Raw genomic sequence first — 10,366 nt, forward strand, 5'->3', positions numbered from 1 at the left:
ACAGCTAGTGAAGGAGCTACCCATAGTTCAGGACCATGTGCTGAGCTCTTAAAGTTCTCCCAGTTTGTTCCAAAGTTCAATGAGCAGGATGTGTCAGAATTTTTCATCAGTTTTGAAATGCTTGCAAAGCCGCTGAAATGACTGACAGAGAGCTGGACACTGTTTTTACCAAGTAGAATAACAGGAAAAGTCCATGAGGTTTATTCACTGTTGCCAGATGAAAGTTCATCACATTATGAGATGGATAAAAATGGTATCCTGGGTGCATATGAGATAGTATCGGAAGTGTACTGTAAAACATTCCGAACCCTGGGAAAGCAGCCTGACTAAACTTACCTTGAGTTTGAAAGAGTTAACCAGCTTCTGAACATAGGAACATAGGAGCTGAAGTAAGCCATTCAGCCCATCGAGCCTGCTCCACCATTCAATATGATCATGGTTGATCATCCAATGCCTTTTCCCCCACATTATCCTCATATCCCTTTTTGTCAGTGGTATTTATAAAACTGTCAATCCCTACTTTAAACATGCTCAATGACTGAGCATCCACAGCTCTCTGGGGTAGAGAATTTCAAAGATTCAGAACCATCTGAGTAAAGAAATGTCTCCTCATCTCTGTCCTAAGTGGCTTCTCTTTTATTTTGAAATTATGTCTGCTATTTCTGGACTCCCCAACCAGGGGAAACATCTTAGCTGCATCTACCCTGTCTATCCCTTTAAGTATTTTGTAGGTTTCAATGAGATCACCTCTCATTCTTCGAAACTCTAGAGAATACAGGCCCAGTTTCCCCAATCTCTCTTCATAGGACAGTCCCACCATCCCGGGAAGAAGTCTGGTGAACCTTCTTTGCACTCCCTCTGTGGTCATAATATCCTTCCTCAGGTAAAGAGACCAGAACTGCGCACAGCACTCCATCTGCGGTCTAACAAAGTTTCTAGACAATTGCAGCAAGACTTCACTACTCAAATCAACTCGTGATAAAGGCCAACATACCATTTGCCTTCCTAATTGCTTGCTGCACCTGCATGTTAGCTTTCAATTACTTATAATGAGGATACCCAGGTCCCTTTGCACATCTACACTTTCTAATCTCTCACCAATTGGAACACTCTTCACATCTATTCATCCTACCACCGTGGCTAACTTCACATTTTTCCACATTATATTCCATCTGCCATGTTTTTACCCACTCACTACGTCTGTCCAAATTTCCTTGAACCCACTTTGCATCTTCCTCACAACACACATTTCCACCTAGTTTTGTGTCATCTGCGAACTTGAAATATTACTTTGGTCCCAATATCCAAATCATTGATAGATATTGTGAACAGCTGGGGCCCAAGCACAGATCCCTGCGGTACTCCATTAGTCACAGCCTGCCAAAGCAAGAATGGCCCATTTATTCCTGCTCTCTGTTTCCTGCCTGTTTACCAATCCTTACTGCTAGTCAGTATATTACCTCCTATCCCATGTTCTTTAACTTTGTTGACCAACATACTGTGGGGCACTTTATCAAAAGCTTTCTGAAAATCCACCGACTCCCCTTCTCTATTTTGTTCGTGACATCCAAAAAATAAAAACCAACAGGTTCATCAAGCATGATTTCCCATTCATAAATCCATGTTGACTCTGCCCAATCAGATCTATTTATCGCATAATTTAGAATAGATTCTAACATGTTCCCTAGTACTGATGAAATGCTAACCACGTGGGTTTTCGCCGGGTGCTCCGGTTTCCTCCCACAGCCAAAGACTTGCAGGTGATAGATAAATTAGCCATTATAAATTACCCCTAGTGTAGGTAGGTGGTAGGGAATATGGTATTACTGTAGTCTTAGCATAAATGGGTGGTTGTTGTTCCCAATTTTCTCTTTCCCTCCCTTCTTAAACAGTGGGATGAGATTTGCTACCTTCCAATCTGCAGGAAGCGTTCCGGAAGTGATAGAATTTTGAACGATGACCGCCAATGCATGAACAATCTCCATTACTACTTCCTTCAACACTCTGGGATATAGAATATCAGATCCTGGATAATTGTCAAACATCAGCCCTATTAATGTCTCCATTACAAACTTCTCACTAATACCAATTTCCTTCAATTCTTCATTCTCCCAATCCCTTGGATCTCTAATTCTGGGAGATTTATTGTATCTTCCTCAGTGAAGACAGACACAAAATATTTTTTTGTTTAGTTTAGAGATACAGCACTGAAACAGGCCCTTCGGCCCACCGAGTCTGTGCCGACCATCAACCTCTCATTTTATACTACACTAATCCCATATTCCTACCACATCCCCACCTGTCCCTATATTTCCCTACCACCTACCGATACTAAGGGCAATTTATAATGGTCAACTAACCTACCAACCTGCAAGTCTTTTGGCTGTGGGAGGAAACCTGAGCACCCGGAGAAATCCCACGTAGACGCAGGAAGAACTTGCAAACTCCACACAGGCAGTACCCAGAATTGAACCTGGGTCGCTGGAGCTCAGAGGCTGCGGTGCTAATCACATTTCACTTCTCTGTCATTTCTCAATTCCCCATTATAAATTCTCCTGACTCTGCCTGTAATGGCCCTACATTTGTCTAAGCTAAACATTACCATTTTATGAACCAATAGAAGATTTCCAGTCTGTTTTGGTGCTTACTTTTGACCAGTGGATACAGAAGATCAGGATACAGCCCACATATATAAATCTCAGAGCAGTGATCCATCTCGAAGAGTTCACAAACTCGCTCTCCCTCCCATTAAAACACACACAGAGGAACAGAAGGTTCAAAGAGCCAGGCAGGTTGCACTTCTGGCTGATGAATTTTCCCTTGTATACAAGGCCTTAGCCCCAAAGGGAAACCCTTCCCTAGTAACCCCAAAGACCCGAGAATAAAAGGTGGGAGGCTGATCGGACCCTGAACAGCCATGGGCAAGAAGGAAAAGCTGGACACACGGGAGCCCTTCCTCAGGCCAAATAGGACGGTACTGAGAGCAGGAGTAACAACCGAAGCCATGTGTGTTTCCATTGTAATGAGGCAGATCACCGTCATGCTGACTGGTGGAAGTGTCGGGAAAACCTGTAAGATTAATGAGAGTCCTGATTACCACCTACCGCCCTCCTCAGCTAATGACTCAGTACTCCTCCATGTTGAACACCACTTGTAAGAAGCACTGAGGGTAGCAAGGGCACAAAATGTACTCTGGGTGGGGGACTTCAATGTCCATCACCACGAGTGGCTCGGTCGCACCACTACTGACCAAGCTGGCCGAGTCCTAAAGGACACAGCTGCTAGACTGGGGCTGCGGCAGGTGGTGGGGGAACCAACACGAGGAAACAACATACTTGACCTCGTCCTCACCGATCCGCCTGCCACAGATGCATCTGTCCATGACAGTATTGGTAGGAGTGACCACTGCATAGTCCTTGTGGAGACGAAGTCCCGCCTTCAGATTGAGGATACCGTCCATTGTGTTGTGTGGCACTATCACCGTGCTAAATGGGACAGATTTCCAACAGATCTAGCAATGCAAAACTGGGCATCCATGAGGCGCTGTGGGCTATCAGCAGCAGCAGAATTGTACTCAACCACAATATGTAACCTCATGGCCCGGCATATCCCCTACTCTACCACTACCATCAAGCCAGGATACCAACCCTAGTTCAATGAAGAGTGCAGGAGGGCATGCCAGGAGCAGCACCAGGCATACCTCAAAATGAGGTGTCAACCTGGTGAAGCTACAACCCAGGACAACCTGCATGCCAAACTGCGTAGAGCTAAGCGATCCCATAAACAACGGATCCGATCTCAGCTCTGCAGTCCTGCCACATCCAGCCGTGAATGGTGGTGGACAATTAAACAACTAACTGGAGGAGGTGGCTCCACAAATATCCCCATCCTCAATGATGGGGGAGCCCAGCACATCAGTGCAAAAGATAAGGCTGAAGCATTTGCAACAATCTTCAGCCAGAAGTGCCGAGTTGATCCATCTCGGCCTCCTCCTGAAGTCCCCAGCATCACAGATACCAAACTTTAGCCAATTCGATTCACTCCGCGTGATATCCAGAAACGACTGCAGCGAATGGATACTGAAAAAGCTATGGGGCCTGACAATATTCCGGCAATAGTACTGAAGACCTGTGCTCCAGAACTTGCTGCGGCCCTAGCCAAGCTGTTCCAGTACAGCTACAACACTGGCATCTACCCTGCAATGTGGAAAATTACCCAGGTATGTCCTGCACACAAAAAACAGGACCAATCCAACCCGGCCAACTACCGCCCCATTAGCCTCCTCTCAATCATCAGTAAAGTGATGGAAGGTGTCATCAACAGTGCCATCAAGCGGCACTTGCTTAGCAACAACCTGCTCAGTGATGCTCAGTTTGGGTTCCAACAGGGCCACTCATCCTGATCTCAATACAGCCTTGGTTCAAAAATGGACAAAAGAGCTGAACTCAAGAGGTGAGGTGAGAGTGACTGCCCTTGACATCAATGCAGCATTTGTCCGAGTATGGCATCAAGGAGCCCTAGCAAAACTGAGGGCAATGGGAATCAGGGGGAAAACCCTCCGCTGGCTGGAGTCATACCTAGCGCAAAGGAAGATGATTGTGGTTGTTGGAGGTCAATCAGCTGAGCTTCAGGACATCACTGCAGGATTACCTCAGGGTACTGTCCTGGGCCCAACCATCTTCAGCTGCTTCATCAATGACCTTCCTTCAATCATGAGGTCAGAAGTGGGGATGTTCGTTGATGATTGCACAATGTTCAGCACCATTCGCGACTCCTCAGATACTGAAGCAGTCTGTGTAGAAATGCAGCAAGACCTGGAAAATATCCAGGCTCGGGCTGATAAGTGGAAAGTAGCATTCGCGCCACACAAGTGCCAGGCAATGAGCATCTTCAAGAAGAGAGAATCTAACCATCTGTCCTTGACATTCAATGGCATTACCATCGCTGAAGCCCCCACTATCAACATCCTAGGGGCTGCCATTGACCAGGAGCCGAACTGGAGTAGCCATATAAATACCGTGGCTACAAGAGCAGGTCAGAGGCTAGGAATCCTGAGGCGAGTAACTCACCTCCTGACTCCCCAAAGCCTGTCCACAATCGACAAGGCACAAGTTAGGAGTGTGATGGAATACTCTCCACTTGCCTGGATGGGTGCAGCTCCAACAACACTCAAGAAGCTTAACACCATCCAGGACAAAGCAGCCCGCTTGATTGGCACCCCATCTACAAACATTCACTCCCTCCACAACCGACGCACAATGGCAGCAGTGTATACCATCTACAAGATGCACTGCAGCAATGCACCAAGGCTCCTTAGACAGCACCTTCCAAACCCGCGACCTCTACCAACTAGAAGGACAAGGGCAGCAAATACATGGGAACACCACCATCTGCAAGTTCCCCTACAAGTCACACACCATCCTGACTTGGAACTTTATCGCCGTTCCTTCACTGTCGCTGGGTCAAAATCCTGGAACTCCCTTCCCAATAGCACTGTGGGTAGACCTACCCCATATGGACTACTGCGGTTCAAGCAGGCAGCTCACCACCACCTTGGCAAGGGCGATTAGGGTTGGGCAATAATTGCTGGCCTGGCCAGCCACGCCCACATTCTGTGAATGAATATTTTTTTTTTTAAATGTCCACCAGATCAGTGCAGGAAAACGGGCCCTGATGGAAATCACAGCAGATCAGGCTGTGCCTTTAACTGTGGCAGTCAGACCCAGTAAACCTACCACTGAGAGTGCAGGAAATCTTAACAAAATCCCTGAGAGTTACCAGGAATTATAATCCCAAGGAAAAGTGACTCCATCCACCTTGAGTGAGGCAAGCAAGCCCATAGTCATACTAAGGGATACAGGGGCCACCCAATCCCTTCTGCTGGGAAAAGGAATGACCTTTCTTCGATAGTGCAGTGAATGCTAAAGAGTTAGTGAATTGTATCGGAAGACAGTATATGTCCATACCTTTATAACGACTGCATTTGGAGTGTGACCCAGTTTCAGGACTGGTAACCATGGGGATTGTACCTAGTTTACCGATGGATGGGTCGACCTGCTCCTGGGTAATGATCTGACGGGGAAAAGGTGCCAGCTTCCCCGGTAGTTCTCGAGAGACTAAAATAACGCAGGGAGACAGAGCAGTTACAGGATAAGGCCCCTGACATTCTCCCTGATTGTGTGGTGACACGGTCCACGGCCAAACAATCCCTGAACTGACACTGTAGATGGATGACCCGACTGCCTGGCTGTCTGCAACCTTCTTTGGGAAGTTAGAGAACAGAAAGGATTTGCTAAACAGATCTTCCTTAGTTGAGGCTCAATCCCCCGACCCTGTGTTAAAAAATAGCACGGACTGTCCAAACCAAAACTGAAGCAGAGGGAATTGCAGAGTGCTACTATTTAAGGAACGAGGTGCTGATGAGGAAGTGGAGACCTCCTCACAGACCTGCGGATGAAGAGAGGACAGTGGTTCACCAGATAGTGGTGCCGCTGAGGTCCCTTAAAGAAATATTAAGAATGGCCGACGAACTTCCAATGACTGGACATGTCAGTGTATGAAAAATCGAAGCCGCATAAGACAGCATTTTGACTGGCCACAACTCCACAAAGATGTGGTGGAGTTCTGTAAAACTAGTCACATGCGCTAGGTGGTGGGGAAGCCCCAACCTGCAATAAAATCTGCACCCAAATTCATCTACCAGCTTTTGGGGAACCCTTCAGCAGAGTGCTGGTGGATTGTGTGGGACACCTGCTGAAAACAAAACGGGACTACCAGTATCTTCTCACCATTATGGATGTGGTGACCTGATTCCCAGAGGCCATTCTCCCGAAGAGCTATCTCTGCCAAGGTAGTGGTGGAGGGGCTAACCCAATTCTTTACCCGATAATGGGCTGCCTGCTGAGATCCAGTTGGATCAGGGCACACATTTTATGTCCAGTATTTTTGAAAAGGTCATGGGCAATCTGGACATAACCCAGCTAAGGTCCTTAGCCTACCACCCACAGTCACAAGGGGCTTTGGAGCGTTACCACCAGACCCTAAAGACAATGAACAGGCCATACTGCTATGAGTAACCCCATGACTGGGACAAAGGGCTAGGATTTCACCTGTTGGTTACCAGGGACTTATTCAATGCTTCCACTGGCTTTAGCCTCTTTGAATTAATTTATGGACACGAGGTGAGAGCTCTGCTTAAATGATTCAAGAAGTTTTTCGGAAACAGGGATGAGTCTTCCATGTTAGAATACATTTCCATGCTCTGGGATCGGCTCACGGGAGCCTGTGCAATGACTCAGGAACAACCAAAGACCCCCCAGGCAGCCATGAGAAGGTAAGCAGGAAAAAATGCCAAGGCGAGAACATTTCCACCCAGAGACCATGTATTGTTATTACTCCCAATAGAGGGTCTACCCCTGAAAGCCCGTTTCAGTGGTCCATATCGAGTGACAAAAAGAATAGCGGGTAAATTATATAATTGACTCCCCAGAGCAAAGGCAAAAAATCAAGTCTGTGGAGGGGACAGACAAGTACAGATCTGTCAGACAGTCAGGAGGGAAGGATTCAAAAGGACAGTGAGGACAGGTTGGAGGAGGGCCAGGAGGATTACCAATTGGAACCCCCTATTCTCCGATTAGCCAACCCTGAAATGTTAGAGAAATTAGACCACTCACTCTCCTCCTTAAATGCAGGTCAAACAGGGACCATAAAAAGGCTGCTAACAACATTTACAGAAACGTGGAGGGACAAAGAAAGTTCCCAAAAAGGCATGCCAATGGTAAGGGAGATGTCTGAACTAGTCAAAGTGCCGCTGGAAAGTTCAGTGAAAGCTGGACAGACACTGGCGAACACTACTGTCCCAGAGGAAATAGGGCAGATTAGGAAAAATATCCTCCTCATAGTGAAGAGAAAAGGGAAGGGAAATTGCCCTAAAGTGAACAGCACTTGCGTACCTCAGCAGAAAGTTAAAAGTAAGGTCAGTGTGGATCTACCCACTGAAGAACCCAATGATCAGATCCCAAACCCAAAGCTAATCAAACCCTGCAACTTGGGGCTGCAAAGTTGTGCAGTGATTAGCGCTACAACCTCATAGCTCCTGTGACCCAGGTTCGATTCTCGGTATTGCCCGTGTCGAGTTTGCAAGTTCTCCCTTTGGCCACGTGGGTTTTTGTCGGGTGCTCCGGTTTCCTCACACAGCCAAAGACTTGCAGGTTGATAGGTAAATTGGCCATTATAAATTGCCCCTAGTATAGGTAGGTGGCAGGGGAAGGTGGGGATGTGGTAGGAATATGGGATTCATGTAGGATTAGTATAAATGGGTGGTTGATGGTCGGCAGAGACTTGGTGGGCCGAAAGGCCTGTTTCAGTGCTGTACCTCTAAATAAATAAATTTCAAAGCCGTGCTCAGCTAGAACAAAGGTCCACAGGAAATCTCAGACACCTCACAGGGAGAAAGATCATCAAGGTGCAGGAACCTGAATAGTTAAAGCTTCATTGCAAGAGAGAAAAAAAACCTATGTAATCGCTGATGCAATGTCCAGGGTCGAACCCGACACATAACCATCCCAGACAAAACTCCAAAACAATTAAATCAGCACAACTGTAACAGACAATGACAGCTGCAGTAATTCCAAGATTCATGTGTGAATTTGAGAAGTGATTATTGAGAATGAATGTGTATTTCCTTCTATTTCTTCCCACAATTCCGTAATGAAATGTTCCTATTATCACATTTCTTTCAGTGTGCTGTGGTGGTGTCAAGATAACACCATATGCCCAATGAGGAATTTTAATTCACCGATTTGAAACTTGCAATAAACCTTTAATGAAAAAAGAAATCCCACAGTTAACCTTGACAAAACTGGCAGCCAAGATGCACACCGCAATTGGCATCTGAAACACCTTTTCACATTCATAGGCCACCAACGGGAGACACATGTCTGCTGAGTCTCGACCTGTATCATTGGCTTGCTCTAGTGATTGAATTACCTTAAATTACTTTCATTAACACGGCATACAAGGGCATCCTGACATATTGACTTTGAAAGAGCAAACTCCTACAATTATAAATACTGGCATCCTGAGCCCCGGGGTGACAGAAGTTTCTAACCTTGAATCTCATTATCAGGTTCCAGCGAATGCACTGAGACAGTCATGAGGCCTTCTGTCCATCTATGTGAAAGTTGGGAGTTTCCCCTGGACAAAGACAGACAAGCCAGTGATTCAAACTGTGCAGAATCAGAAGGGCTGTGTCCCCCCGTCTCTCTCTCTCCAGATAACGTCACAAGTTTGAATACCACATGCAACTGTGGTCCCTCCAAGCCGACAGATTACTACAGACAGAGACAGCAGGGAAAGAAAGCCACCTACAAGTCTGCCTCAAAGAAATCCCTGAGCCACGTGGGCCAGCCACAAAGGGTGCTTCGACCAGCCAAAGACTTCAAGAATACAACTGCAGCCGGAAGACCTCCGTGTCATCCAACATCACAGAATGAGTATTTTATTTTTCTATTTATGCCGGACTCCCATCTTCTCACTCTGTAATCTATTTCTGTGTAATTCTCGTACGAATGTGTGCGTAAATGTGTGGTGCATTTTTTATGATTTTATTGAGATCGGGTTGTCATTGTTAAGTATAATAAACTTACCTCTTTCCTGTTTAAACTCAAGAGAACCTGCCCGATCAGGTCCTTCACAATCACTCCAAAGGTAAAAGGTCAAATACTCAATGAGAGGGTTAGCACATCCACTGGTTAAAAAGAACAAACAGAGTTGTGGTCAAATAAGACGAGCGACTGTGACCCATCCTCACCTGGCCGTAGCAATAGGCAGGGTTGGGGATCGCGAGAATATGGGGATGAACTCAGCTCAGCATTAAACAGGTACCAGAGATTGTAAAATTCCTGGTTCAGCCTCAGACAACGGTCAGTGAGGGGGATGCAGACCGTGGATAGGGAATAGAGTATGTGACAAAAACTGAAGACAATGACTTCAGTCTTCTCATGATTTAAATGACAAGAACATTACATCAGTGAAATATGTTTTCTGAATCCAATAGTTGCAGATGGAGACTTACCAGGGACACCAATAATAGCGAGTATGGGATAGTAAATAAATTGAATCATCCTCAGTGCATAATAGATCCGCAATTCTAATGTCATCCAATAATAATCTGCAGTAACCAGATCAAACGAAGAGGATAAACTCCTGTCCATTGTTGTAACATTCCAATCTATTGTTCTCAGATTCTGACCCATTGTTGTAACATTCCAATTTATTGTTCTCAGATTCTGATCCATTGTTGTAACATTCCAATCTATTATTCTCAGATTCTGACCCATTGTTGTAACATTCCAATCTATTGTTC

The sequence above is a fragment of the Heterodontus francisci genome, unplaced genomic scaffold (assembly GCF_036365525.1).
Source record: "Heterodontus francisci isolate sHetFra1 unplaced genomic scaffold, sHetFra1.hap1 HAP1_SCAFFOLD_414, whole genome shotgun sequence".
Classification (NCBI taxonomy): domain Eukaryota; kingdom Metazoa; phylum Chordata; class Chondrichthyes; order Heterodontiformes; family Heterodontidae; genus Heterodontus; species Heterodontus francisci.